The 22,668-nt window shown below is 45.7% G+C and overlaps 1 protein-coding gene across 3 annotated transcripts in view; it reads left to right on the top strand.

The window, feature by feature from the left end:
* SMAD9 (SMAD family member 9) overlaps window positions 1-22,668 on the top strand; it is a 66,581-nt gene that overhangs the window by 6,910 nt on the left and 37,003 nt on the right. Inside the window, exon 1 of one of the 3 annotated variants that reach the window (XM_056561938.1) lies at window positions 21,991-22,082. The exons of the other annotated variants lie outside the window; for them this stretch is intronic. The gene's annotated coding sequence lies outside the window, so the exon portion shown is untranslated. Of the gene's footprint in view, window positions 1-21,990; window positions 22,083-22,668 lie in introns of those variants that run through there. 3 annotated transcript variants of the gene reach the window in all.

Genomic DNA, 22,668 nt, shown 5'->3' with positions numbered 1-22,668 from the left:
TTGAGCCCTGGTCCTGGCCCAAAACGTCACACTGCCGCTTAGCCAATCACTGGCCCGAGGCAGGACATCGCTGCGAGCAGCTATTAGCCGCATGGCATTCTGACACATGAATCACAGGAACCAGTAAGAGATTACAGCGGAGGCATCTGGGGGAGCGCGCGAGGTAAGTCTAGTTTTTTTTTTTTTTGTTTTAGTGCCGGAACTGGCCAACCAGCTAATGTGTATTGTGTTCTCCTGACTCTCCCCTGCAATAGCAGATGTAGGAGGAGATAACATTGCATTTTTACATGCCTAATCCTTTTGTTGATGACACAGCTGAGCCAGTTGTGCTTTTGTGCAGGGACAACTGGGCACACGGCATGATAGTGGTAGGCCGATGGCTGCACAGAATGTGTACCCACTTGCTAAACCTTCACAAGGCTTTTTTTTTTTTACTTTTTTTTCCCTTTTGTTCTTTTTTTTAAAGATTACATTACATTTATATTCATTACATAAATAAACATTATTTTCAACCCCTCCCCCTCATCCCTCCCTCCACCCCCTACCCTTAACCCGTCAGCCTGGTACACTAACTAATTCATCCATTTTCATCCACTCCTCTTCTATTTTCTTACTTTTTTTTTACATATGATAATACATTTTCTCATACACCGTTACTTTCCTTGACAATTCTAGCCATTCTTGTTTACATGGGGCTTTGGGGGACACCCAAGTTCTCAAAATTATAATTTTTGCTAGTCCCAACAACTTCAAAATAATCTTTCTATATTTAAGTCGATCTAAATTTAAACCTAACATCACAGTCTTGTATTCATATCCAATCTTTACTTGAAAACCAACATTAACGGTATTGATCACCTCTAACCAAAATTCTTGAATTTTACGACAGTTCCACACCATATGTAGCCAATTAGCATCCTCTCTATTACACTTTGGACACTTTGAATCTTCCCTGATTCCTGTCTTATGCATAAGTCTTGGGGTGTATTGTGTACGATATAGTAACATAAAATATGAAATTCTATAATTCGCACTAATTGAGGCGACTTCCAAATTATTAAAAATTGTTCCCCATTCTTCTTCTTTAATTTCACCAGTGTCCTTTTCCCATTTTGCTCTACAGTGTGCTATCTCTCTTTTACTATTAACCAAGGGGGAGATTTATCAAAACCTGTGCAGAGGAAGAGTGGTGCAGTTGCCCATAGCAACCAATCAGATTGCTTCTTTCATTTTCCACAGGCCTCAAAAGAGGCCTGTGGAAAATGAAAGAAGCAATCTGATTGGTTGCTATGGGCAACTGCACCACTCTTCCTCTGCAGAGGTTTTGATAAATCTCCCCCCAAGTGTTTATAAATCTTACTCAATAATTTTTTCTCATTTCCCCTTGAAATTCTCATTCATTCAGTTAATACGTGAGACTGTGATATAAATCTACCTTTATCCTCCTCTTTTTTAAATGCTTCTTTAATTTGCATATATTTAAATATATTGTTAGTGTCTAACTTAAAGGGGTACTCCGCCCCTAGACATCTTATCCCCTATCCAAAGGATAGGGGATAAGATGTCAGATCGCGGGGGTCCCGCTGCGGGGTCTCGGCTGCAGCACCCACCTCAACGGCTTCCGGCAACGCTGGAGGCTTCGGTTCCCGACCACACGAGCGAAAGAGCGTGACGTCACAGCTCCGCCCCTGTGTGACGTCACGCCCCGCCACTCAATGCAAGTCTATGGGAGGGGGCGTAATGGCCATCACGCCCCCTCCCATAGGCTTGCATTGAGGGGGTGGCCCCGTAATCGACAGTAATCAGACCCGGAGCGAACACGCTTCGGGGACTGATTTTAACGGGGTGCGGCGTGCTAGATCACGGGGGTCCCCAGAGGGCGGGACCCCCGCGATCAGGCATCTTATCCCCTATCCTTTGGATAGGGGATGAGATGTCTAAGCACCGGAGTACCCCTTTAAATTTCCTCCTTGTCTCTTCACAAGGCTTGATTTATCATGTGGCCGGCTGCACGATTAATTGCTGAATTGGTCATGTGACCCTCCACTTCATTACTGTTGGACGCACATCACTTGTTTACACAGTGGCCACATTTATCAAACTGTGTGAGAGAAAAAGTGGAGAGATTTTTCCACAGCGACCAATCACAGCTCAGCTAACAGTCTCTGGTAAAGTGAAAGCTGAGCTCTGATTGGTCGCTGTGGGGAAATCCCTCCTTTTTTTCTCTCACACAGATTGATAAATCTGGGCCAGTGCCATGATAGATAACAATAATTTTATAGGCCGCACAAAAGACGCAGTCAGTTCCTCGACTTATCATGGTCCTTTTTCATGTGCAGATTATCTGGAACAAGTATTCCTGCAAATGCCCATACATCTGATAAACAGCCCATGTAAAAGTACAAGCCTTTAGTGTTACCCAACCAATGTGCCTCCGGCTGGGAGTTGTAGTTTTTATAACAGCTGGAGGCACGCTGGTTGGGAAACACTGCTTTAGATATGGACCACATAATAAAAAAAGGATAAAAAATCAGTTGTTCATATGGATAAATGGAGTAGAGATTGAAAGTTTAATCACCTATATGCGGACTGCAAAACAACAGACACCTTGGTGGAACACAATAGGGGAACAAATTAAAATGAAGCACCACATCTGGGCCACTTATGTGCCTAAAAGTGGCTCAATGCAAGTGCGCCATTTAAAATACAGAATTGCCCCCCAAAAAAGATCTACTTTGCACTATCCTCACCAGATTTTGTATTTTTGTCCTGTTGGCTTAGTGAATACAGTGATCCCTCAACTTACAATGGCCTCAGCATACAATAGTTTCAACATACAATGTTTTTTTCTGGACCATTGTAACTTGAAACCAGACTCAACATACAATGCTACAGACAGTCCAGATCTGTGAAATGTGTCACAACTGGAGGAACTGACCAATCAGAATGGGCATTTTTACTGGTAAATCACCTGTATTACTGAAGTGCATGCACTGACTGGCTGTCTGGTAGCGCCCCCTACAGTACAGGGAGGAACTACAAGTTCTGTACTACTCTTTACCTGTGCCAGGGTTAGTTGCTCCTTTGGACACCAAGCAAGGGTGGCTCCATTTGGGACACTGTGTGTACTGTATAGGACCCTGAAGAAGCTCCTGTCCTCTACATAAACCATTGTTTCCCAACCAGGGTGCCTCCAGCTGTTGCAAAACTACAACTCCCAGCATGCCCAGACAGCCGTTGGCTGTCCGGGCATGCTGGGAGTTGTAGTTTTGCAACAGCTGGAGGCACCCTGGTTGGGAAACACTGACATAGACAGTGATTTACAGCTCCCAGCAGATCTTTCTTACTTTTATATGGAAGGATTTGCTTTATCTATATTAGTTATCTACTTATTTTTCTTTAATCCTCACTTTTTCCTATTTTTGGATGACATTTTGGTGGCTTCAGAACCAATTACCAGGTTTCCATAGAGTTATGGTCTCAACATACAATGGTTTCAACATACAATGGTCGTCCTGGAACCAATTAATATTGTAACTTGAGGGACCACTGTATGGTTTTAGACGCATTTTTGAAAAGAAAAATATATATATTTTTTGTTTTCCCGTTGAGATTTGACAATTAACAATCGTTTTAGGCGACAAATTGCCATCGCCTGGAAAGAAGTTGGCTTTTGGTTTGAAATTTTAAAATAGTTGGGAGAACGATCTGTTAGGCAAGAATGTTCTCAAAACGTTTGCAGAACATTCTCAGAAAGATCATTTGTTCTTAGTTTGGTGCCTTTTGTCATGTATGGGCAGATTAAATAACTGTAACAGCCAATATGGGATAAAACATGTACAATTGTGTCTGATCAGACAATTTTTCGTTCAGTGGTATGGCCACCTTTAGTGACATAGCAGTCTCAGGTAGAGGACCCGGTCCCAGGTTAAAGGGGTTAGCCAGGAAAAAAACTTTTATATATATACATATATATATATATATATATATATATATATATCAACTGGCTCCAGAAAATTTAACAGATTTGTAAATTACTTCTATTAAAACATCTTAATCCTTTCAGTACTTATGAGCTGCTGAAGTTGAGTTGTTCTTTTCTGTCTAAGTGCTCTCTGATGACATGTGTCTCTGGAACTGCCCAGAGTAGAAGAAAATCCCCATAGCAAACCTCTCCTACTCTGTGCAGTTCCCAAGACAAGCAGAGATGTCAGCAGAGAGCACTGTTGCCAGACAGAAAAGAACAACTCAACTTCAGCAGCTGATAATTATTCAAAGGATTAAGATTTTTTAATAGAAGTAATTTACACATCTGTTTAACTTTCTGGAGCCAGTTGATATAAAAAATAAAAAAAAAAGTTTTTTCCTGGAATACCCCTTTAATGTCTCAAAATGTTCAGTAAAACTTCCCCATTCAGAGGTTTGATATCAATGCACATTAGAGAAAAGTCGTCTCAACCCGCCAATTACAGATGAGCTGGGCGAGAGATAGAGGAGTCTGGCAGCGGCATAGTGCCCCCACTCTCCATTCAGAACAAATGAACTCTCATGTATAGCGGGAGAGGGAGAGACAGTTTTTGGTCAACAGCTATTGTGTATGGCTAGCTTTAGCTGGATGTTCTACTTTAAATAAACTCCAGACCAGGATATCTGGTAACAAAATAAAGGTATTCAAAATGATATTATCCTTAGGTTACCTCTAAATCCTTAGGTGTCCTAAAAAAAAGTCACCATACAGTATTCCTAAGTCCAATAATTATTTCTTCTTCTTATGTGTTTTCCTTATCTTCTTTATATATTGTAACCTATGGACAACATGTTATAGTGGCATACCCCCAGCATTCTGCAGAGGTATATGTTGTGAGTGTATACCTCAGAGGCTCGGGCACTTTGTATATAGAGTCTTTATAGTTCTCATTCCTTTTGTATCTATTAAAGGGGCACTCCCCTAGAAAACTTTTTTTTTTATATCAGCTGGTGCTAGAAAGTTAAATAGATTTGTAAATAACTTCTATTTAAAAATCTTAATCCTTCTAGTACTCATCAGCTTCTATTTGCTCCAAAGGAAGTTATTTTCTTCTTGAATTTCCTTTTCAGTCTGACCACAGTGCTCTCTGCTGACACCTCTGTCCATTTTAGGAACTGTCTGGAGCAGGAGAGGTTTGCTATGGGGATTTGCTTCCACTCTGGACAGTTCCTAAAATGAGATGTCAGCAGAGAGCACTGTGGTCAGACAGAATGGACATTTAAAAAGAAAAGAACTTCCTGTGGAGGAAATAGAAGCTGATAAGTACTGGAAGGATTAAGATTTTTAAATAGAAGTCATTTTCAAATCTGTTTACCTTTCTGGCACCAATTGATAAAAATAAATAAATAAAATGTTTTCCAGGGGAGTACCCCTTTAATGGCTTTGGCTCAAACTGCAGGTGTTATTCCAGGCTGACATTAGGTAAAATCATGTGACACAAGAGCTGCTCAGGTTTTGCGCAGATATGGTTTTAATGGGTTTGTCTCAACATAATAACCATTGTCTATAGGTTAGGGTACATGAGCATTATTGAGGGGTTCATGCTTGAGACCACTTCTATGAGTCAGGGAGCCTCAGTAAAGACCAGTTCCTTCTCAACTAGACTTACTGCGGCCATATAGTACATGGACATACGTTCTTTTATATGGGCACCGTGTTATACCACACTTCTCCTGTGGCAGGCACTACAAATGAGATGCATGAAAGAGAAACCTTTCCATGCAGCACTGCTAAAATCCCACCAGTTTATACTGTATAAGAATGAAAAAAAGACAGAGCTCTCATAGGGCAGTACGTTTGATCAGATGTAAATATTTAGAGTGAGCGGTATATGCAATAACCACTCACCTTGCCTGGTTGCATTAGGCATGCAGCAACCTGGATTGTCTCGGTGTGGAAGTAACGGTGCAGCCGTCCAGAGATGTCGAGGAGGTGGCAGCCTCACTTGATAGTAGATAATCAGGATAGAAGGGGAAAAAAACTCTGGATCCTCGGCGCCACCCGTTGCAATAAACTTCAGAAGTCACTGGTACAATTAAAATATTCTTTATTCACCTATGTCAGACGCGTTTCGAGGTTTAGGATACCTCTTTCTCAATGACCTTGGTGCTTGGTGATAAGCACCAAGGTCATTGAGAAAGAGGTATCCTAAACCTCGAAACGCGTCTGACATAGGTGAATAAAGAATATTTTAATTGTACCAGTGACTTCTGAAGTTTATTGCAACGGATGGCGCCGAGGATCCAGAGTTTTTTTCCCCTTCTATCCTGAAAATCCCACCAGTGTGAGACAGGTCAGAAACGCTGCGGTGGTAGCGATCCCCAAGTGGTGGTGCTCACTCCAATAATGCACAGGATGCCAAATCCAAAATAACGCAAGGTAGGAACAAGGATAGCACTCACCACCGTACTTGTGTGCAGATCGACTTTATTTCTTGCTGCTCATGGAGAACACAGACGCCTGCACCTGCCGTGTCTAGGAAGCCGGTGTCCTTGTCTGTGTTCTCCATGAGCAGTAAGAAATAAAGTCGATCTGCACACAAGTACGGTGGTGAGTGCTATCCTTGTTCCTACTTTGCGTTACTACAAATGAGATGACTATTTCTGTAATTCTGGCCCCTGTTGATACTTGCCTGGATACAGCGACTCACTGGACAGACAAGGGTCAGGGGGACCTCAGTTCTGGACATAGGTCTCATCTTTGGGATCTGCATCTCTGTGTATGGTATATCTTGTCTAAAAGAACAGACAATGGAAGTTTTGGAGTTGTGACCTCCTCTTGTAGTCCATGCAGGCAAGTGATGGAAAGGGGTGACAGCGCTGGCGCCAACTACCCCAAACAGTTACCAGAGTTAAAAAGTATTGTCCTCTATAATAAATGGATTATTCTCCAATTAAATTATGTTGGCAGGAGAATATTCTTATGTCTAACACATTAAACTATGTTTTGACATCTTCCACCTACTTTGGCACAAACGTGTGTGTTTTTACAGGGAAGAGGGTGGATTTGTGGGCCAAGAGTGACAAATATTGTAAATACTGATGCACTATTTATGCCATCAGATTAAGGACCTGGTGGGAGGTCTATGGTATTCTTAGCAGAATTTATCTAGTATATGTGGATAAAATGAGATTTCATATTATGGGACAAAACTATTAAAGATATTAAAGGTGAATTATGTTTTCGCAACTAAAGGTATAGAAAATGTGCAGCTCTACAAAACGACTGGTAAGTAGAGAAGGCTGAGGTACTCCGGCGCTAAGACATCTTATCCCCTATCCAAAGCAGGGATGTGGAATTCCTGTCCCCCGACGCCAGGGACATGCAGTTCCGGGCACCGGGCAGGTGAATTTTTCCGGCCCGTAGCCCGGCTTCGGGCAAGCAAGGTGAGACATCGGACCTGACAAGCACTGCGGCGCTCTGCAGTCTGTATGGAGCGGGCTCCTGACTCGTACCCGCTCCATACTCTGCAGCCCCCGGTTGTGGAAACTCGTGTCCTCCGGATGCAGAGCAGGGGGAGGGTAGATAGAAGCTGTGTACATCCTCTCTCCCCTGCTCTGCATTCTTTCTCCCCGTGCAGACCTGCGTCCTCTGCCTTCTCTCCCCCCAGCTCTAGCTTTGGAGAACTGAGGGGAGGAGCGGTCGCACGTCTGCACGGGGCGCAAGTTTCACACTGCCGATAATAGCCCGGCATGCGGCGCTCAGCAGTCTGTATGGAGTGGGCTCCGGACTCGTGCCCGCTCCATACTCTGCAGCCCCCGGCTGTTTTCAGTAGCCGGGGGCCGCCTTTAATAGCCAGCATGCGGCTGGCTATTAACCCTTTAGTTCGCCGCTGTCAAAGCTGACAGCGGCATCTAAAGGGACATGTGTATGCTCCCTGGTGGGCTAGTGGGGTGGATCGCCCCCCCACAGCACGATCGTGGGAGGGCGACCACTATAGAGGTAGCCGGAGGACTTACCTCTGTTCCCTGTTGTCCCGTGGCTCTGTCATTGATAGAGCCTGGCTGGACTAGGCTCTATCAATGGATCACAGAGCACACAGATCAATGAGTTCTGTTTCCATCATCTGTAGTATTTCCATCATCAGATGTATTCATCAGTATGAGGAGTCTAATGATTCCTCCTTAAAGTCTAATAAAGTGTAAAAAAAAAGTTTTAATAAAAGTTTAAAACACATTAGCCCCTTTCATGTTAAAAATTCAAATCACCCCCTTTTCCTATATAAAAACATGCAAACATAATGAAATTAAACATATTTGGTATCGCTTCGTGCCTAATTGTACAAACTATTAAAATATAACATTATGTATCCCATACAGTAAATGACGTAAGTGTAACAAAAAATACCGAACCCCAGAATTGCAATTTTTATAATATCCCAGAAAAAAAGTTCAAGTGATTAAAAAGTCAGATCAATAACAAAATGGTACCAATACAAAAAACAGATTATGGCACAAAACATGAGCCCTCATAACGCCTGGTATGAGAAAAAAAAAAAGCTACAGGGGTCAAAAAATGGCAATTAAAAAAATTTGAAGAAGTTCACATTATTTAATTAGTAGAACATGACGTAAACTATACAAATCTGGAATTACTGTAATCAGGTGACCTAAAGTATCAAAAGAACATGTTATCTCAACCACAAGGTAAATGGCGTAGAAAAGAAAACCATCAAATCTGCAAAATTACGTTTTACTATTTCAATTTCACTTCACCTAAATTATATATACATTTTGGTTCGGAGAATATGTTATTGAAAAATTAAAAGGTATCATTATAGTAGGTAGTTATGGCTATTATAGGGCGAGGAGGAAAAAACGAGAGTGTAAAAGCGAAAATTGGCCGGGACAAGTGGATCGTCATGAGGGACAAGTAGATTTTGCTCCGTTTTAGTCCCGTGGACAAGTAGTTTTTTATAAAATTTCCACACCCCTGCAAAGGATAGGGGATAAATGCCTAATCGCGAGGGTCCCGCCTCTGGGGAACCCTGTGATCTTTCACGCAGCACCCTGTTACCATCAGCCCCCGGGAGCATGTTCGCTCCAGGTCTGATGACTGCTGATCACAGGGCCGGAGTCTTGTGACGTCACGGCTCCGACCCCTGTGACGTCACGCTCCGCTCCCTCAATGCAAGCCTATGGGAGGGGTATTGACAGATGTCTTACCGCCGGAGTACCCCTTTAAGTCTTGGTGCCACATGAAGTAACAATTATGAGGCAGCCATGGCACCACCACACAGCTCGGTTCTGGTACAATAGCAATACTGCTCTCCACATTTGCTACAGTCCCTATAACAGAAAAAAATGGGAGCTCAGTGATGACCTAGAGACCGTAAGTGAGAGAGATGTAGCCAAACTTCAGCATGGCACAGTTGTGGTGTGTATATTTTGGCTATGATTCTGTTCTTCGGTGTAGGCGCTTATAGTATCTCAACAGCCTTCTTATTCTTAAGGTGACCATATACTTTCAATAACTGTCAGCCGAATGAACATCTCTCCCGATCTCCCCATAAACATGACCCAACGTTCATGTATCCTCTATGGGGTGGAGTAAGCCCCAGCAATACAGTGCTGGCAGAGGCTTATCTCTCCCAGAACATCAGGAACAGGTAGCCAAAATCCAACGCCCCTGACCCCTTTCTCTGCCGGGGAAGAATCAGAAGGCTGTCATACACTTAAGACAGTTAGCTGAACCCACCGAAGGCAGCAGGTTTGGCAATTTTAGTCTAAGGTGTGTGAGCATCTTTACAAATCAATATCAATATCAACAGATCAATATCTGTAAGCATAGTCTTACTGTACATGAGGGGTGAAGTCCTGGGAAAAAAAGTGTGGGAACTCAACCAAGATTTCCACTCAAGGACTGGTCAAGCAGGACTCCTGCTAATGGGAATGGTGTTCCTGCTGTGAAAAAAGTGCAGGAACTCCATTCCCATGCGTTCTTGCTGGACCTGCTGTACATCCTATTCTTTTTTTATTGGCTTTTGGAATAGTTATATAACTACCGGCTGATATTACTTCCTTTTCCTCACTTCCGGTTCCTCCTCTGCAGGCATGGTTCTTCTTTGGCTCATGGGCCACTGCGCATGACATCTTGATGCTGACCGGTAACAGGACATTATGTGTAGGAGTATAAAGAGCGAAAGAGATGCTGGGATTACGTTCACATGTAGTTTTTTTGCTGTGGATTTCATACACGAAAAACCGCACTTATTCTTATAGCATAAGATCAGCAAGTTTTTGTGTGTGAGATCTGTACTTTAGGGTGCGTTCACACAAGCATATTTTCTTTCAAACTCACAGCGTGTATCCTGCTGCGAGTTTAAAAGAGGCAGTCTCTCCGCAGGCTGTCCACAGCAGATTTTCGGCAGCAGAATCTTCTTAAAGAGGTATTTCAGGATTTTTGTTTTATTTGATTATGCTACAGGGGCATTAAAGTTAGTGTAGTCCATAATTTAGTGTCTGTACTTGCGTGTGACGGTGTTGTCGCAATTCTTATGTGATTTTCACCCCAATATTTATACAAGCAAAATGACTCAGGTTTCGGGTTTTCCCAGGTTGCAGTGCGTCGAGGCCTGACATCACAAGTCAGTTATGCAAAGGCAGCCTGTCTGCTTCAATGGGTGGAGCAACCGCTGGGTGGGAGAGATTATTTTGCAACAGCTGTAGGCACCCTGTTTAGAAAACACTGGTCTTTTGAATGGATGCCTCTCATTTTGGTGCAATGGGTGGGGTGGCTGATGTGTGGGAGGGAGGAATGTAACTTCACACTTACAAGCATGGAACTATGGGATATGTAGTTTAAGAGAACAAACTCCAACAGGAAATACTAAGTTCACAAAAGGATAGCCTGGCAGTTATTTACTAAAATCACCTTAGGTGGATAACCCCTGCAAAGAGCCTGCCGCTTTTAAACTCGCAGCGGGAAACATGGTGCGAGTTTGAAAGAAAATATGCTCGTGTGAACCCAGCTTAAGGGTAGGGTCACACACAGTGCATCTGCAACGTCAAATATGCTGCGGATGCGCTGTGCGTACCCTATACTTAAGCATTGTATGAGTCCAAATTTAATGCACAAAAACTTGCTGATAACAATACCTGCAGAATTTAATGCATGAAGGTACGTGTGAATGCACTCTTACAGGTATCCGCTATGGGGGGATTGGGTTTGTGGTTGCAAAGAATTAGAGCTGCAAAGAACAGGCTACAGCATACAGTGCAAACTTGTTGGGTGCCGACTCTCCTGCTATGCTTGAGACGTCAGCAATATTGCAGGTCACCTTAAAGGAAATCTGTCATCACTGTCACCTGCATTAACCTGTCAGACAAGTAGAGCAGGTGACACTGATGACAACAATACTTACCAGGTCTTGTTTGGTGCTGTGGTTCTCCTGCAATTTTTTGCTGTATCTTCTGTTCTGGGGCCGACTTGGAGCATATGTGGTGCTCAATTATGCAGAGTAACAGATATGACAACAAAGAGAGGAACTGAAGAGTGGCACTCAGCAAATCCAGGCAAATAATCTTTAATCCTCTTAAAAAACACAGACAACAAGATTACAGCAGGGTATGGTACAGATTAGGGATTGACCGATTATCGGTATGGCCGATATTATAGGCCGATAATCACGATTTTGGGCATTATCGGTATCGGCAATTATCTTGCCGATAAGCCGATAATGCCCCGCCCCCACCGCACCGCGACCGCCACCCCCTTGACCCGCCGAACCGCACCTCCGACCCACCGCACCGCGTCGCACCCCCCACTGTGATGCTAGGCGGTATACCGGTATAGATTTTTTCCCATACCGCTATACCGGTCGGGCCCCTCCCCACCCTCCGAGTGAATAAAAAAATTAAACTTACCCGTAATGGGGGTGGTCCAGGCCATCCTTCCTTCATGTAGTGTCCGGGGGCGTTCCGGGTGGAGGGTGGTCCGGTCCGGGCTGTCCTTCTTCTCCCACGGTCTTCTTCTCCACTCCGGGCAGGCTCCGGCCTAGCACGCTGCATAGACGCCGCTACGCCGTGACGTCAGGTACCATATCCTGCTTTAAAGGTGGGTTCACACTACTGTAGTGTACGGGTGCTGGATCCGGTTGGGAGGGCAAAAACTGCCCGCTCCCGTATCCCAGACGGAAATGAATGGGGTTCGGCCCGGATCCGGCTGAGATCCAGCACCCGTACACTACAAACATAGTGTGAACCCACCCTAATCTTGTGTTTTGTGTAAGTAGATTAAAGATTTGCCTGGACTTGGTGAGTGCCATTCTTTAGTTCCTCTCTTTGTTGTCATTGATTGGAATTCAATTTTTGTTAAAAAAAAAAAAAAAAGGCCCTGACTACTGAGCTAAAAAAAAAAAATTCAATTATTTTTATTTTTATATATATATATGTTTTAAACTTTCTACAAGAATAATTGTCTAGCAGGGTATAAGCATGTATGCAGTGTGTCATGTACATTTTGAATGAGAAAAAATAGATATAAAAACATCTAAAGTTATCCCTTCGGTGAGGGTGCCAGTGGTCACTGATCAGCTGGGTATCCCCTTCCCTGTGGATAGGGATACATTTTGAGGCTAGGATAACCCCTTTAATTAAAAGGGTCTGATCTGGGATCTACATTTAGTGGTCTGGAGAAAAATACTTTATAAAAACTGTCACTTTAAAGGAGTACTCTGGCGAAAAATGTACTTATCCCCTATCCACAGTATAGGGGATAAGTAGCTGGAACCCCGGCGATCTCCAGGACAGGACCTCGGCGCTCTCAGTAAGGTGTATGTGCCGTCTATCAGTAGACGGCCCACGCTCCATTCATTTCTGTGGGAGCGTTAATGATGTCGGACAGTCTTTTCAGCACTCCCATAGAAATGAATGCGTGCTGCAGCCGACACGCGCTCCTCATTGGAGTGCCAGGTCCCATCCCGGTGATCGCACGGGACCCCAGTGGTCAGAACTCCCTAGATAAGCTACTTATCCCCTATCCATTGTTCATCAGCTGCACATATCCTATTACATGGGAAGGTCTGCAGCCAATAAAAGAGGGTAAAATCAAGGGATCAACCGAAGATCGAGCATTTGCTGACAGATTCATAAATATATATACCGTATATACTCGAGTATAAGCCGACCCGAGTATAAGCCGAGACCCCTAATTTCAACCCAAAATCCCAGGAAAAGTTATTGACTCGAGTATAAGCCTAGGGTGGGAAATACCTCATCCCCCCCTGTCATCATCCAGACCCCTCATTAACATCCTCATCATCATCCCCTTGTCATCATCCCACACATCCCCCCTTCATCATCCCCTTGTCATCATCCCACACATCCCCCCTTCATCATCCCCTTATCATCCCGCACATCCCCCCTTCATCATCCCCTTATCATCCCACACATCCCCCCTTCATCATCCCCTTATCATCCCACACATCCCCCCTTCATCATCCCCTTGTAATCATCCCACACCCCCCCTTCATCATCCCCACCCCCCTTCATCATCCCCACACCCCCCCTTCATCATCCTCTTCTCATCATTCGCCCTCAGTGGTCTTCAACCTGCGGACCTCCAGAGGTTTCAAAACTACAACTCCCAGCAAGCCCGGGCAGCCATCGGCTGTCCGGGCTTGCTGGGAGTTGTAGTTTTGAAACCTCCGGAGGTCCGCAGGTTGAAGACCACTGCGGCCTTCAACATCATCCAGCCCCCTTTCACCCCCTTTAGTTCTGAGTACTCACCTCCGCTCGGCGCTGGTCCGGTCCTGCAGGGCTGTCCGGTGAGGAGGTGGTCCGGTGAGGAGGTGGTCCGGGCTGCTATCTTCACCGGGGGCGCCTCTTCTCCGCGCTTCCGGCCCGGAATAGAGGCGTTGCCTTGACAATGACGCAGAAGTACGTTGGCAATGAACGCACCTCTGCGTCGTTGTCACGGCAACGTGACTATTCTGAGGCCGGGCCCGAAGCGCTTAGAAGAGGCCTCCCCGGTGAAGATAGCAGCCCGGAACCACTATCCCACCGGACCACCTCCTCACCGGACAGTCCTGCAGGACCGGACCAGCGCCGAGCGGAGGTGAGTACTCAGAACTAAAGGGGGTGAGAGGGGGCTGGATGATGTTGAAGGCCGCAGTGGTCTTCAACCTGCGGACCTCCGGAGGTTTCAAAACTACAACTCCCAGCAAGCCCGGACAGCCGATGGCTGCCCGGGCTTGCTGGGAGTTGTAGTTTTGAAACCTCTGGAGGTCCGCAGGTTGAAGACCACTGCGGGTGGGGGAGTTCACTCGAGTATAAGCCGAGGGGGGTGTTTTCAGCACGAAAAATCGTGCTGAAAAACTCGGCTTATACTCGAGTATATACGGTAGATAAAAAAATGTTTATTTTGATATTGCGCGTGCAGCTGCGATATACAGTTTATATAAGATAAACACAGTGCCTTGCAAAAGTATCAACTTCCTTGGACTTTTCCACATTTTGTTATGGTATAACCACATATTCATATGTATTTCATAGCAATTTTATGTAATGGGCCAACAAAAAAATAGTGCATCATTTGGAAGCGGGGGAAATATTCCATGGATTTCAAAATTATTTATAAATATAAATCTGAAAAGTGTTGAGCTCACTAAAAAGTCAGGGATTAAGTTGTAAAGAAGTACAAAAGGTATAAAAAAAAACATCCCAAGCTTTAAACATCTTAGAGAGCACCATAACATCCATCATCAGAAAATGGAAAGTAGTTTACACAACCGGAAACCTACTGTTACGCCTAGCGCTCCGGGTCCCCGCTCCTCCCCGGAGCGCTCACGGCGTCTTTCTCCCTGCAGCTCCCCGGTCAGTCCCGCTGACCGGGAGCGCTGCACTGTCATGGCCGTCGGGGATGCGATTCGCACAGCGGGACGCGCCCGCTCGCGAATCGCATCCCAGGTCACTTACCCGTCCCGGTCCCCTGCTGTCATGTGCTGGCGCACGCGGCTCCGCTCTCTAGGGCGCGCGCGCGCCAGCTCTCTGAGACTTAAAGGGCCAGTGCACCAATGATTGGTGCCTGGCCCAATTAGCTTAATTGGCTTCCATCTGCTCCCAGACTATATCTTATCTCCTCCCTTGCACTCCCTTGCCGGATCTTGTTGCCTTGTGCCAGTGAAAGCGTTTAGTGTGTCCAAAGCCTGTGTTACCTGAACTTCTGCTATCCATCCTGACTACGAACCTTGCTGCCTGCCCCGACCTTCTGCTACGTCTGACCTTGCCTCTGCCTAGTCCTTCTGTCCCACGCCTTCTCAGCAGTCAGCGAGGTAGAGCCGTTGCTAGTGGATACGACCTGGTTGCTACTGCCGCAGCAAGACCATCCCGCTTTGCGGCGGGCTCTGGTGAAAACCAGTAGCCTCTTAGAACCGGTCCACTAGCACGGACCACGCCAATCCCTCGCTGACACAGCGGATCCACAACCCGTAAGCCGAATCGTGACAGTAGATCCGGCCATGGATCCCGCTGAGGTGCCGCTGCCAAGTCTCGCTGATCTTCCCACGGTGGTCGCTCAGCAATCGCAGCAGATTGCCCAACAAGGACAGCAGCTGTCGCAGTTGACCGCCATGTTACAGCAACTTCTGCCTCTGCTACAGCAGCAACCATCTCCTCCGCCAGCTCCTGCACCTCCTCCGCAGCGAGTGGCCGCTCCTAGCCTCCGCTTGTCCCTGCCGGACAAATTTGATGGGGACTCTAAACTCTGCCGTGGATTTTTGTCTCAGTGTTCCCTGCATATGGAGATGTTGTCGGACTTGTTTCCTTCAGAACGGTCTAAGGTGGCGTTCGTAGTAAGCCTTCTCTCAGGAAAGGCCTTGTCTTGGGCCACACCGCTCTGGGACCGCAATGATCCTGCCACAGCCACAGTCCAGTCCTTCTTCGCTGAAGTCCGGAGTGTCTTCGAGGAGCCAGCCCGAGCTTCTTCTGCCGAGACTGCCCTGCTGAACCTGGTCCAGGGTAATTCTTCAGTGGGCGAGTACGCCATCCAATTTCGTACTCTTGCTTCCGAGTTATCATGGAATAACGAGGCTCTCTGCGCGACCTTTAAAAAAGGCCTATCCAGTCGCATCAAGGATGTGCTGGCCGCACGAGAGATTCCTGCCAACCTCCAAGAACTCATCCATTTGGCTACCCGCATTGACATGCGTTTTTCTGAGCGACACCAAGAGCTCCGCCAGGAAAAAGACTTAGATCTCTGGGCACCTCTCCCACAGCATCCTTTGCAGTCTACGCCTGGGCCTCCCGCCGAGGAGGCCATGCAAGTGGATCGGTCTCGCCTGACCCAGGAAGAGAGGAATCGCCGTAGAGAGGAAAATCTCTGTCTGTACTGTGCCAGTACCGAGCATTTCTTGGTGGATTGCCCTATCCGTCCTCCACGCCTGGGAAACGCACGCACGCACCCAGCTCACGTGGGTGTGGCGTCTCTTGGCTCTAAGTCTGCTTCTCCACGTCTCACGGTGCCCGTGCGGATTTCTCCTTCAGCCAACTCCTCCCTCTCAGCCGTGGCCTGCTTGGACTCTGGTGCCTCTGGAAATTTTATTTTGGAGTCGTTTGTGAATAAATTCAGCATCCCGGTGACCCGTCTCGTCAAGCCGCTCTACATTTCCGCGGTCAATGGAGTCAGACTGGATTGCACCGTGCATTACCGCACAGAACCCCTCCTGATGCGTATTGGACCCCACCACGAAAAGATTGAGTTCTTCGTTCTCCCCAACTGTACCTCTGAGGTCCTCCTCGGTCTGCCATGGCTCCGGCTTCATTCGCCCACCCTTGATTGGGCCACCGGGGAGATCAAGTACTGGGACTCTGCCTGCCACAGGAAGTGCCTCTCCCCCCCTCCCAGTCCCGTCAGGCAAGCCTCTGTGCCTCCTCATGGCTCCCGTCCTTGTGTCTCCCTGCCCGTGCCAAGCTTCACCCTCTGCCCTCCCTCCCCATTCCTACTCCTGCTGTACTGCCTGCCGTTGAGGAAACCCTCCATTCTTTCCCGGTGTCCTCATCCCAGGGGAGGCAGTCACCGGACAAAAAAAAGGGGAGACCTAAGGGGGGGGGGGGTACTGTTACGCCTAGCGCTCCGGGTCCCCGCTCCTCCCCGGAGCGCTCACGGCGTCTTTCTCCCTGCAGCTCCCCGGTCAGTCCCGCTGACCGGGAGCGCTGCACTGTCATGGCTGTCGGGGATGCGATTCGCACAGCGGGACGCGCCCGCTCGCGAATCGCATCCCAGGTCACTTACCCGTCCCGGTCCCCTGCTGTCATGTGCTGGTGCGCGCGGCTCCGCTCTCTAGGGCGCGCGCGCGCCAGCTCTCTGAGACTTAAAGGGCCAGTGCACCAATGATTGGTGCCTGGCCCAATTAGCTTAATTGGCTTCCATCTGCTCCCAGACTATATCTTATCTCCTCCCTTGCACTCCCTTGCCGGATCTTGTTGCCTTGTGCCAGTGAAAGCGTTTAGTGTGTCCAAAGCCTGTGTTACCTGAACTTCTGCTATCCATCCTGACTACGAACCTTGCTGCCTGCCCCGACCTTCTGCTACGTCTGACCTTGCCTCTGCCTAGTCCTTCTGTCCCACGCCTTCTCAGCAGTCAGCGAGGTAGAGCCGTTGCTAGTGGATACGACCTGGTTGCTACTGCCGCAGCAAGACCATCCCGCTTTGCGGCGGGCTCTGGTGAAAACCAGTAGCCTCTTAGAACCGGTCCACTAGCACGGTCCACGCCAATCCCTCGCTGACACAGCGGATCCACAACCCGTAAGCTGAATCGTGACACCTACCAAGACAAAGCCGTCCTCCCAAACTGACAAGGTGGACAAGGAGGAAGTTAGGAGGAAAACAAGGGGCAACCGAGAGGCCCATGGTAAGGCTGGGTTCACATTATGTTTAAATACTGACTCCGGTCGGCTTATTTTTGCCCTGTATGCGGTTTTCTCACCATCTGGTGAGAAAACCGCATACGGGGCAAAAATGAGCCGAACGGAGTCAGCGTTTCACTCTGGGTCGGCTCATTGAAATACATTACATAGGGGTCGGATACGGCTGGGATACGGGAGTGCCCGGTTTCCGCTAATGTGAACCCGGTTTCCGTAATGTGAACCCAGCCTAACTCTGGAGCAGCTGCAAAGATCTACAGGTGAGGTGGGAGAATCTGCGCACCGGACAACTATTAGTCGTGTACCACACAAATCTGGCCTGTATGGGAGAGTGGCAAGAAGACAGTCATTGTTAAAAGTGAACCAAAGAAATCTCATTTGGAGTTTGTAACAATCCATGTGGGAGATACCGCTAAAATTACCGTAAAATTTTCGGATCACTGACGGGCCCCATGCAAGTGAATGGGGTCCGTTGGGACCCGGCAGTAGTTGTTTGCATCCGTCCTATTTCAAGGTCTAATCGGCTCAATGGGTCGGATGCAAACAGCAATGTTAACCTAACATGTGAAAGAAAGTACTCTGGTCAGATGAGACCAAAGCACTTACAGAGCTATAATGGAATGGTTTAGCTCAAAGCGGGTTAATGTCCTAACATGGCTCAGTCAAAGCCCAGACCTGAATACAATTGAATTAAAAACTGCTGTTCACAGACATCTCTATCCAATCTGACTGAGCTTCAGCTTTTTTTTTGCCAAGAAGAATGGACCAACATTTATATCTCTAGATGTGTAAAGCTGGTAGAGACAGCGGCTGGCCCCCCTCGATCAGACATCTTGTTTTAACAGTAGCAATATAGGCAAAAAATATAGGCAGTAGCAATATAGGCAAAAAGTCCAAGAGGGGTGAAAACTTATGCAAGGCGCTTTAAATGTAAACAGGTTCATAAATCAAAAAAGACTTTGTTGATCGCCCAGAAGGAAGTAGAATGACTGCTGTACATAGTAACCATTACCAGAAGGCACGTAAATTATAGTCATCTGTAAGTGGAAGCTCCTTTCATCTATGTGTGGTTAATAACAGAGCCACTTCCCTGTAAGCTTCTATAAAAGAAGAAAATGACAGAGCGGTGACGCACATTGGACTTGGTGATAACAGCCGGTCCTAGCATTGGAGCACTCACCTGCCAGTCACATCCTGCAGAATACCTAAACAATGACTAAGTCACTTGTCTGGGAGACGCTGCATTTCTTTCTCTCTCCCCTCCTGTTCTTCTAGTACGCAGTTCTATTTTGCCTTCAATGAACCGTTTCTTAACCATTTACCAGAACATGACGTCTTCACACCACTATAGAGTGACGCGTCTGAGCATAAGATATACTACAGGAGACATTCTTTTCTGTGTCCATCATTTGTGTCTGAAAATACCACTGATTGTTTCTGGCTAAATTCCGTTAAGTACAGATAGAGTATTATTTATGTAGCATTGTATTATTTCTTATAGCATTTTATTATTTATTGTAGCATTGTATTATTTCTCTCTCCTTACAAACATGGCTGTTGACTTGTCTCTCACTCCTGAATCAATTTTTTGTTATTATCTGACAACCCTTGTGAAAGCTTTATTGGCTTCGATACTGGTTGTCACCCAGATGACAGCAGTATCTACATGCATGTTGCAGGTTTCGTTAATGGGGCAGTGGGTCAGATATCCTAGCCGCAGCACTGTTGTGGCCAGGAGATTTGTTGTCCCGGATCTTAAAGGGGTGTGCTGGCTCTATACATCTTATCTCCTATCCAAAGGATAGGGGGTAAGATGTATGATCGCAGAGGTCCCGATCGCTGGGGACCCCTACGATCTCGGTGCAGCCCCTGGGATTCGGAGCCAGGCGCTGCTTCCGAGACAGTGACATGACGTCACGTCACGGCCACACTCCCTAGTGACGTCATGCACATGAATCGAGGGGCATGACGTCACTAGGGGGTGTGGCCGTGACGTCACGTCATGTCCCCGTCTCGGAAGCAGCGCCTGGGTCCTTTGGATAGGGAATAAGATGTATAAAGCTGGAATACCCCTTTAAATTGATAGGGTCTGTCTATAGCAGGCTCTACCAATAGATCAATGCAGTATGAACCATCTAATGAACAGGTCGATTATTGCCCCATGTAATGTATCAGCTGATTCTCTGTTCATCGCCTAATCGGTGGGATTCTGTGGCCGAATAAATTATTGTTGGGCAGCCGTGTGTCTTCCTGAGTAAACAGGGCATGTGTGTCTGGTAATGTTGTGAGTTAAAGACTTATTACCTGCTAGATCTGTGCTAGTATCGGGCATGGGTCTGCCAGTATAAAAGGACCCTAACACAAGCTATACAGTAAAAAAAAATTCCCTGGCGTATTAGCTTTATCCATACAGATATGACAGGACGTGCACGCTCCTACTTTACTATCTGGCCCGGTTCCCACTGACAAGTGTGCTGCTCCAGTTCACACTGATGTCACTGGCTAGAAATGTTATTTGAATGAAAAGAGATCAATGTTCTTCTCTGTTCCTCTCCAAAGCCAAACATTTGTATAATGTTGTCAGTGATGTCTCCTGATCCGCTGTCACGTCTTCTCTTTTCATGATGCTAACCAAATAGATTTACAGAATGTCTATTAATGTTGCTATAGTTTCTGTTCGTCTGGCTGGCAGTGGGTGTGATGTGTGTGTCCCTGGCATACTGCGCACTCTCTGAGGATTTGGAAGATGTTCAGGAACTGCTTTAGTAATTTGGCGTAAATGATCAGAGACAAAGAAACTGCAAGGATTGGGTTAGGGTTGTCAATACAAACTTTGTCATACTTTACCCAAAAAGCCTCTGTAATTGCTGTAACAAGCTAAAAAGATAATTCAAAGGCAAAGTGTAATCAGAGTGACATATTGTTTTCATTTAAATCAAATTTCTAAGAATTTTTAGAGATTGTTTGAGATTTTCAATTTTACTATATGTGTTATAAAATAATCCTTACATCTTGCGGTTTTATTTAACCACTAAGCCTAATAATAAATAGCAATTCATAGATGAGATGGGATCAGGCCATTCACAGTAGATGATGGACACAGCTCCTGTCCATCCCCTCCCTACCTAAGGATCACTGCACGTCACAGAGCATGCCTAGAAAACTCTCTCATAGAAGTCAATGAGTCTCCTCCCATCTGTTTTTTACTCGGATCCCAAGGCTTCAGTAAAGCATATTGTTAAAAGGAATGTATTACCTAGATTTTTTTTACTCATTAGAGCCAGATAGTAAATTGTTCTTTTTTTTTTCTAACCTGTTTCTATTTTCTGGAATTTTTTATTTATTTCATTTTTACATATGCTTTATAGCTGAACTTATGGCTATAGACAACAATAGACAGGACCTGTCCCATTGAAATGAATGGTAAAGGTTACTGAGTGTGCTCTGTGACCTTGGGAAAGGTCATTCCAAAGGGACGGAGAGACTGAGCTGTGAGCTTCATCTATTTGTCTTCTCTATTTACTGGTGTCACACTTTACTGTAATGCAGTACCTCACCAGCAGCCTCCTTCTTATCATTACAGACAGAACAGGACGTCTTAGCTTTAGGCCTAGTGGTGAGAATGAAAACTGCAAGATTTCAGGATTATTTAAAAATATAGATAATAAAATGGAAAATTTTGAAGAAAACACCAAAAATGACAGACATTTTTTAAACATAAAAAGTCTTATTTAAACAATAGGTAATTTTCTGATGACACATTTCTTTTAAATGTTTTGTAGAAAGCTCGGGAATAAGGCTTTCCCCACAAATAATGACCCAAAAAAAATAAAAATAAAAAATTCCATCAGAAAATAGAAACAGATTTGAAATGAAGAACATGTTGTTTCAATATCTAAGTGACACATTGGGGGAGATTTATCAAAACCTGTCAAGAGGAAAAGTTGCTGAGTTGCCCATAGCAACCAATCAGATCGCTTTTTATATTTTTCAGAGGCCTTTTCAAAAAAAATGAAAGAAGCGATCTGATTGGTTGCTATGGGCAACTCAGGAACTTTTCCTCTAGACAGGTTTTGACATATCTCCCCCAGCCAGTGGCTGACCGATTTCATCAGTGTTTTGGGACGGAGAAGAGGAAGCACTGATAGTGGGACCAGCACTGTGGAAACAGTGGTGATGTGGGATTGATGCCAGGTGAGTGCAGGTTTTTTTATGTTATACTGGCACCCTGGGCACTTTTAAATGTAACATTTTTGCCATCCAAAAATGTTACCCGACATTTATCACTGAGTGTTAAATACATTTTTTCAGTTTTTATGGAATTTTAGTAGTTGGTAATTTCTACTATATAATGCTGAAAACATGAGAATCTGGGGCTTGGCTTTTTTGCATTCTTACTTTATAGTTTCCTTGTGTGTTTTTATGGTGGTACTCCTATGCGCAGCCTAAAGTCCAATTTTTTTTCTTTAGTCTTTCCTGGTCTTTACTAGTTCTTACTGTTTATTCTTGTATACATTGGTGTCGGGAAGTTAGTGAATCCTGAATGCTATTTTAATGGATGCGGACTTGCTCATAGTCTTGTGAGCAAGTCCGCGGTACCGCGGACGATCAGATCAGCCATTTGAAGTGCCGCACTACCGCAGATACCGTGATCTGTATAGATCACTAGATCTGAGGGGTTAATGGGAGACATCAGCACGATCACTGATGTCTGCCATTACCAGCAGGTCCGCGACTGCTGACAGCTGCCAGGACCCGCCGCAAAGTAAGTGAGCGCAGC

This window comes from Hyla sarda, chromosome 2 (assembly GCF_029499605.1).
Source record: "Hyla sarda isolate aHylSar1 chromosome 2, aHylSar1.hap1, whole genome shotgun sequence".
Taxonomy (NCBI): Eukaryota; Metazoa; Chordata; class Amphibia; order Anura; family Hylidae; genus Hyla; species Hyla sarda.
The sequence above is the reverse complement of the archived record's forward strand: the minus strand, read 5'-3'. Positions and strand labels throughout refer to the sequence as shown.